Genomic DNA, 8569 nt, shown 5'->3' on the forward strand with positions numbered 1-8569 from the left:
TAATTCTAAAATGATACACTTTGATAAAATTGTTACAGAGATAAATAAACATGTAGATTATACCATGTTTAATAAAAGGTTATAAAATGGACTGTGAGAGCTATTTTTGTTAATGATTGTACTTTTCTATTAACAGTAGAAACAGGTATATGTTTAGGCTTTTTAGGAAATAGATTCCACTATATTGGGTAGCATATAGTTAGAGACTTAGTGACACTTTAGTCAAATATTTTGTTGTGTGTGTGTGTGTGTGTGTGTGCACACATGTGTGTGTTGATTTTGGGCTTCACCTGGCAGTGCTTAGGGATTACTTTTGGTTATGTGCTCAGGAATCACTCCAGGCAGGTTCAGGAACTGAGTGCTCGGGATCAAACTTGGGTCAGCCATGTGCAAGGCAATCACCCTCACTGATATATTATTTCTCCAGACCCTGAAAAATTTCAGACAGCCCAGCAAGCTATCGAGAGTATTGAGCCCACTCGGCAAAGCCTGGCAAGCTACCCGTGCATATTGGATATGCCAAAAACAGTAACAATAAGTCTCTCAATGAGAGACGTTACCGCTCAAACAAATCGAGCAATGGGATGACGGTGACAGTGACAGTGCTTCCACTTAAAATATTAAAAATAGTAAAAAATATAAAACAATTTTTATAAAAGTTTACTTTAAATATGGTTGTAATAATGTTAATTTTTATGATTTGATGAAAAATGTTGGTATTCCTTTATCACCACCAAAGTGTCCTCCACCAAGGTCTTTGTGTCCCTTCTAGTATCTGTCCTGAAACTTACACCTCATTCATGAGTAATCTGTTTTGCAGTAGAAGGCCAGCGTTTTGTATTCCTTTGATATTGTTCAGTTACTTGTTTTGTCTATATGTATACCCACAGATGAATGAAATCGTATGACATGTTATACTCTGACTTACTTTACTTAACTTAATGTTCTCCAGTTCCATCCAAGTTATAGCAAAATGCTACATTTCATCTTTTCATATAGCTGAATATTATTCCATTTTGTATATATACCACAATTTTTTATTTAATCATCTGTTGTTGACCATTTGAATTGTTTGACAGTCTGGCTTTTTTTGTTTATTGTAGTGTCACAATAAACATAGGTGTGCATATATATTCATGAATTAATGTTTTTGCATTCTTTGGGTATATACTATGAAATGAGATCATAGTCATATGGAAACTTATATTTAATCCATCTCAAAACTGTCTTACACTTAAAAATGGAAGTAAAATTGATGGCATTCCCACCAGCAATTAAATAGGGCTTTTTTGTTACCACTTACCTGTCAATAATGGTTGTTTCCAATCTTTTTAATACATGTCATACACACTGGTATGAAATAATGTCTCATTGTCACTGACTTGCCATTCTCTCATAAGTGACAATGAGATTTTTCATATGTCTGTTGGCCAACTTTAAGTTCTTCAATAAATGTATTGGTTTATTTCTATCCCCATTTTTGGATGGGACTTTTTCTTTAGCTTTATGAGTGCTTTATATAGTTTAGATATTATCTATTTATCATATTTATGGTTGGTAAATGTTTTCTCATTAAGTACAGTTAAGTTTTACCTGTATTTAAAAATTTTATTAGAACATAGTGATTTAAAAAGTTGCTCATAATACAGTTGTTTCAGGCATACAGTGATTTAATACAAGTCCCAACATCAATGTGACCTCCCTTTTGTCATTATCCCAGATTTGCCACCTAGTCTGTTCAGCCTAGTTAGCAGGTACACAAATTCATATCATGCAACTTGTTCTGTCAACTCAGAAATGACAAAGTTTTCAACTTTGATACCTAAAATTGGATTAAATTTTGTTTTGAACTTGGCTCTCATTGTGGTAATAATCATGTCTTACTGTCATTGATAAAACTTTGAAAATATTTGCAATTATATTTTGGAATTTACATAGAATGGGCAAAACCTACAGGTGTGAGATTTAGTAAGAGGGGACAGAATTAAAATTTAAAGAGAAAAATTTGAGTGAGCCCATGAAAATATAGTGTTTTATCCTAAGGAAGGAAATACTGGTTTTATACTAGAAAATATTATATCAGAGATAGTGCATAGTATCTGCATTAATAAGTAAAAGATTGCATTAAGATATCTCTATGGCTATAAAAACTTGATGGACATAGGATGTTCAATATAAATGAGTGTTAATTCATTATTGAAAATGTATAAATTTCCTTTGCAAAGGTAGGAGTAAAATTCCCTGTTTGCAAATCTGGTAGAGGACGACCATAAGCAGCACAGAGCCATACCGAGTCCCAGATGCTGGAAGCTGGTCCTGTCCTTCAGCACTTCTGACAAAATTGGTTTCAAGTTTGTGAATTCTTAAGCTTTTGCCTGCCCATGAAGCTCTGTATCATTCCTTTAAGTCTAAATGAAAATCTAGCTGGATAGTAAATTCTTGGTAAGACGTTTATTTTGCTAGATTTTTATACTTTATTCCTCATTCTCCTTAGGCCCATTTGATCTGCTGTGACTCTTATGAGTTTTCATGTTTTGAAATTGCTATTATTATTGTCTTCTTTCTTTTTTCATTTCTTTCACATTCTGAGCCCGATGTGTCTAGGAGTTTTCCTACCTGAATCTATTTTCTCTGGGACCCTTCAGTCCTCTTGAATCTCAGGTGCCTGTAATACTCAAGTGAAGGAAATTCCTCTTTGATTTCTTTTACTATAGTTTGTTCTTCAAATTAGGCTTCCTGCTTCTTGAGAACTCTGATATTCCTACATTGTGCCTACTTAAGTTATCCCTTAGTCTGTGATATGCTAAAAGCTTTTTTTTACCAAATTATTTTCTACCTTCTATTGTATTTATGTGGTTTCCTCCATCTCATATTGGAAACATGATTTTTTTTTTTGTTCAGCTGCTGGTAATCTGCTCTTTGAGTTTCTAAGTGCTTTTCTCTCACTTAACATTTTCGCTTGTTATTTTCTCATTTCAGCGCTCATACTTTCTTGCACTGCTGACTACCTGCATCTGTTTATTTAATATTATTAAACATCCTCACAACAGTGTCAGTAAAGTCACTGTCTGCAGATATACTGAGCTGGTCAGTGCTGGATGAGCCTTCAGTACAATTTTCATTCATTTAGCTTGGAGGGCTTCTAGTGTCCTACCAATCTGATTTAGTATGCTAGTACTGTGCTGTGAGTACTATACCATTTGGAAGAACTATCATGTAGCCCCTTTGCACAGAAGGGTCCGGTTGGACCTATCTGGAAGGTGAAGGAACCTGCTGCCTCCATTCCAGAAAGGTCTTAGAGTCATCAGCCTTGATCTCTATCTACCTGGAAGGGTGTGGCTAAGAAGAAAGTTTCAGGAGCTGTGATCTGGGCAATTTTAAAATTAATTCATATATATTTTTGCTATTCAAAAATGTTTTAGTTTGATATGGTCCCATTTATTCTGCTTTTGTTTTTTTTTTGTCTTTTAAAAAACATTTAAAGAACCATGATTTACAGCATTATTGGTAGTTGAGTTTTAGACTTGCGATATTCTAGCACTAATCAATTTCCACCACTAACAATTTCCCTCCTCCAGTGTTGCCAAGTTTCCTTTCCTTCTCCCTGCACCAAGTCTGCCACCTTGCCAGGCACATTGTTGTAGTTTGAGTAAGTTTTCAGCTTTGTGGAGTCTGTGATTTGGAATATATAGCAATGCCATTGCCCCACACTAACTGTGCTTGAGGAACCTGCTCCTGTTCCCTCCTTAATTATCTTTCTTACCTTTTTCATTCCCTTTCAATTTATTTTATTTTCTGTTCTCTCCTCCCTGTAATCTGGGGTCAAAGGTGCCTAGATCATCCTCCTTTATTACACTGAATTTTCTTGTTTGGATATCCTACTTATCAGAGGGAAGTGAGATTGCTCTCTGTTTGTCCTTTTTGTCTTACTCCACTCACCATGAAATCTCCTTTCAGGTTGCAACAAATAACAGCAAATTGCAGAAAATTGTATGATTTTATTTTCCTTGCATGTATTCTACTGTGTGGAATACATATACATATATATATACACATATGTATCACATCTTCATAATCCATAAGTCTTTTGTTGGACATCTACTTTGATTCCATATCTTATCTGTTAAGTTCTGCAAGGAATAATGGTTACACACATTGTTTACAGTGAATGTTTTATGTGTCTTGGTTGTGGTCTTTGCCAATGGATTCAAATAATTAAAGACACCACTATGATCCATATCCTGGAGAGATCTGTCTATGTTTTACTTAATAAATTTTATGGATTCTGATTTAATTTTAAGTTCTTTAGTAACTCTGGATTTAAATTATTTGTGGATGAAATATGGATTCATATGTCTTATAAGTGACTATCAAGTTTTCCCAACATAACTTATTAAAAAGTCCATAAATCTCTATTCTATTGTATTGGTCAGACAATCTATTGCCATTCATGTACCATTTTTTTGATTTTAAGATTATAGTAACATTTATGATCATGTAGTGCAATATATCCCATCTTTTGTTTTGGGGGGATTGACTTGGCTATTTAAGGACTTTATGATTCCAGATAAAATTTTATAGCATTAATTTTAAGTTCATGAAGAAAACCATAGGATTTTTTTTAGTTGAATCACTATGAGATACATGATTTTAGACATACAATGTTCCAATACTCATTCCTCCCAGTATACATTTCCCACCATCAATGTCCCAGTTTCTCTCACACCAACCCCCCTGTCATCCTGTCTCTATGGAATGCACTTCCTTTCCTCTCTCTCCCTCTCTCTCTCTACATTAAAAATCATAGATACTGGGGCTGGAGAGATAGCACAGCGGGTAGGGCGTTTGCCTTGCACGCAGCCGACCCGGGTTCAAATCCCAGCATCCCATATGGTCCCCTGAGCACGGCCAGGGGTAATTCCTGAGTGCAGAGCCAGGAGTAACCCCTGTGCATCGCCAGGTGTGACCCAAAAAGAAAAAAAAAAAATAAATAAAAAAAAAATCATAGATACTTTAATGTAAATTTCAGTGATTGTGTGTGCATTTTTAGATAGGATGGTCATTTCAACAATGCACATCTTTGATACCACAGCCATGAAATTTTTTTTCAATTTTGATGTTCACTTCTATTTCTATCAAAAGTTACATTCATGTTTTTGACGTTTTGTCAATTTGTAATTATCTGATGAATTTGAATACCCATTTAAGTGGAATTATCCTTTTAATTTTCTTCTCTGCTATTTTTTTGTTTGCAAATAGAAATAGAACCAAGTTTTGTGTCTTGATTTAGTTGTCTAATAGTTTTCTGTATTGATTTATTTCTCAGAGTTTTTTCTTAGAGTTTTTGGGCTTTATTTACATAATCAAGTTAGCACACTGGGTGGGGCATTTACCTTGCATGTGGCCAACCCAGTTCGATTCCTCTGTCCCTCTCAGAGAGCCCGGCAAGCTACTGAGAGTAACTCACCCGCACGGCAAAGCCTGGCAAGCTACCCAGGGCATTTTTGAAATAACAAAAACAGTAACAACAAGTCTCACAATGGAGACATTACTGGTGCCTGCACGAGCAAATTAGTGAGCAATGGGATGATAGTGATACAGTGAAGTTATTTTTAAATAAATACAGCTTTATTTATTCTCTGCCAGTTTAAATCTTCTTTTTCTTGCCTTATTGCTGTGGAAAGTAGTCCCAAAACCATATTGAAGAATAGTGGAGAAAATAGAAATTCTTTCTCTGTGCCATCTTGCAAAGTCATTTAGTCTCCACTGAATATGACATTACCTGCAGTTCATCATATATGGACAATGCTATCTTGTTTGTTTGGGGATCACACCTGACTATGCTCAGGACTCTCTCCTGGCTCTGTATTTGGGTGTCATTACTATCATGTGGCACTTAGACCAAACAAACTCTTGCCACATGCAAGACTAGTTCCTTGTTCTATCTCTGTGGTCCCAATCACTGTTATCTTGAGGTATTTTCCTTTTATTCTATTTTGTGAAGGCTTCTTGTTATGACTGGATATTTTCAAAAGTTTTCTCTGCATCAGTTGACATGATCATATAATTTTATCATGATCAGCTATTTTAATGATATTTTATTTATCTATATTGAACAATACTTGTATTCCTGGAGTGAAACTACTTGCTCTTAATGTAAGAACCTTTTGATATGTTTTTGATGATATATGAATCAGTGTTAATACTTTTGGTTGTCCAACTTAGTGGCATAAACTTGCTCTTAGTAGCCTCTTATGATTTTATGTATTTCTGAGATATCTGTTGTAATTTATTTCTTCTCTGATAAAATATACTTTTATTTTTGTCCTCGTTAGCCAAGGATTACAGTCTTGTTAATTGTTTTGTAAAGCCAACTTCTGGTTTCACTGACCCTTTGTATTATTTCATTGCCTTCAATAACACCAATTTATATTTTAATTTGTTTTTTTTTTGTCCCGTCTACTCTCTACTTCCTTTGGAATTCATTTGTATGTGGTTTTCTTCTAATTTTTCAAATGGTGAAGTTAAGTAATTGATTTGAGCTTATTCTTCTTTTTCTGTTATAAGCCTGTATTTCTAAGAACCATCTCTTCTATGCTACTTTTTTCTGTTTCCCATAGGTCCCTACAGTTTGTGTCATCATTCTTGTTCAGGGTTCCTCCTTGTAATTTGGAGACTAATGACTGCCAGTGGTAGCTGGGATGGTCCTTGGTTGACACTATAGGGTTTCAGGGCTTCTTCTAGTGTTGGGGAGAGTGGTACTTATTTACAACCAAATATTAAATAATTCATTTACCAGTTAGGGGAAAGGAAAAATCACAATATGAATAAAATTCATGGCCTGAAAAATAATTGAAATATTCTGGTTATGCCTAGCTTTGTATATCTTATATATGAAATGACAAGATATTTGTACATTCTATTTCCATATTATTTAATACATATATGAAAATTATGATGTAAATAAATCTGTTTAATAACAATTCCATTGATTCTACCTATTTACTATTCTAACCTGTACATTTTCTCCCTTATCTCTCTGCCTTTCTTATCAAACATTAATATCTGAAATCCAGGAATGATATTATTGTCTCTTATTCATCATGTCACATACTCTTCAGATTCTTCTAATTTTAGCTCTTAAATTGACCCCACACCAATGTTTTATTATTACTCAAATGATCTACAGCAAGAGTTTATCATCTACTTGTCTACAATTTTACCTTTGACTATTACCCCTAAGTGTTGCTATGATCAATTTCTGCCAAATTTACTGTGCATTGTCAGTGAGTGGATTATATGTGTATTTATATAATTATTTTAGTTGATTGGGAGTGAGAAATGTTTTCCATAATTTGAACGATTAATTGTATCCTGTGAGTCTCTTGCTTAAATGCACCACAGTAAGTGAAAATAGGGAAAAAAATCCTTACAAAAAAATCACACAATATTTGACTTACTCTTTACCATCTCTTCCAACACCATCTTATTCTAAGTAATAGCTGCACTGTCTTTCTGTTCTTAAGCAGAATGCAGTGTTATTTTCTAGTTACTTTTGATAATGTTCTTAATACGCCTTTAGTATCATCTCACCTCTTTCTCTTGGGACATATGTCCCAAGATCACGACACACCTACCTTTGTTTTATCCATTTACAAAATAGTATCATGTCCAAGATCCTCTAACAATGTCTTTGTGTCATCTCTAGTCCACTGCACTGCCTTTTTTCCCCCACACATATGAAATAGACTCCTCCTTGGCATTCTCAGTTCTGTAATCCAGGACCAAGTGATTGCTATCATTTGATATCTTCCATGCCCCCTTGTCTTGTTTCTCTGTATACCATACAGTGTTTGTCCTTTCTCCCTCTAATTTTCTTTCACTTTGCGTAATATGTTCCAGTTCCATCAACTTACAGTTAACTACAGCCGCTTCATATTTCATTGGATATCACTGTATCACTGTCATCCAGCTGCTCATTGATTTGCTTGAGTGGGCACCAGTAAGTCTCCATTGTGAGACTTATTACTGATTTTGGAACATCAAATACACCATGGGTAACTTGCCAGGCTCTGCCGTGTGAGTGAGTTGGATACTCTCTGTAGCTTGCTGGGCTCTCTGAGAAGGTCAGAGGAATCAAACTTGGGTCGGCCACATACAAGGCAAATGCCTTACCCGCTATGTTATTGCTCTAGCCTTTCATTGAATATATGTACTTGTATTCTTCATATGCTCATCAGTTACTGGGAATTGGAATTGTTTCCATATCTTGATTATTGTACTAAATGCTTTAGTGAACACAGGTGTGCATTTATATTTTCTGAATCAATTTCTTTAAGTTATGGGAGTTGATACAGAAATTTCACACTTATTTTTATGTTAGAAATTTTTTTTATATTATTCAATCTAACCTCATCATAGGCTTTATTCCTGGAGAGGTCTTTTCCAAGTCAGTTGTGGTCACTTGAAACTCTTAACCACATTTATTTTATTTTTTTATAAAAGACATAGGTAAATTATTTTGTTTAATTTTCAGTTTTTGTTCCCCCGACTCTTAATTGGAAGGAAA

The sequence above is a fragment of the Sorex araneus genome, chromosome 2, assembly GCF_027595985.1.
Source record: "Sorex araneus isolate mSorAra2 chromosome 2, mSorAra2.pri, whole genome shotgun sequence".
NCBI classification, from domain to species: domain Eukaryota; kingdom Metazoa; phylum Chordata; class Mammalia; order Eulipotyphla; family Soricidae; genus Sorex; species Sorex araneus.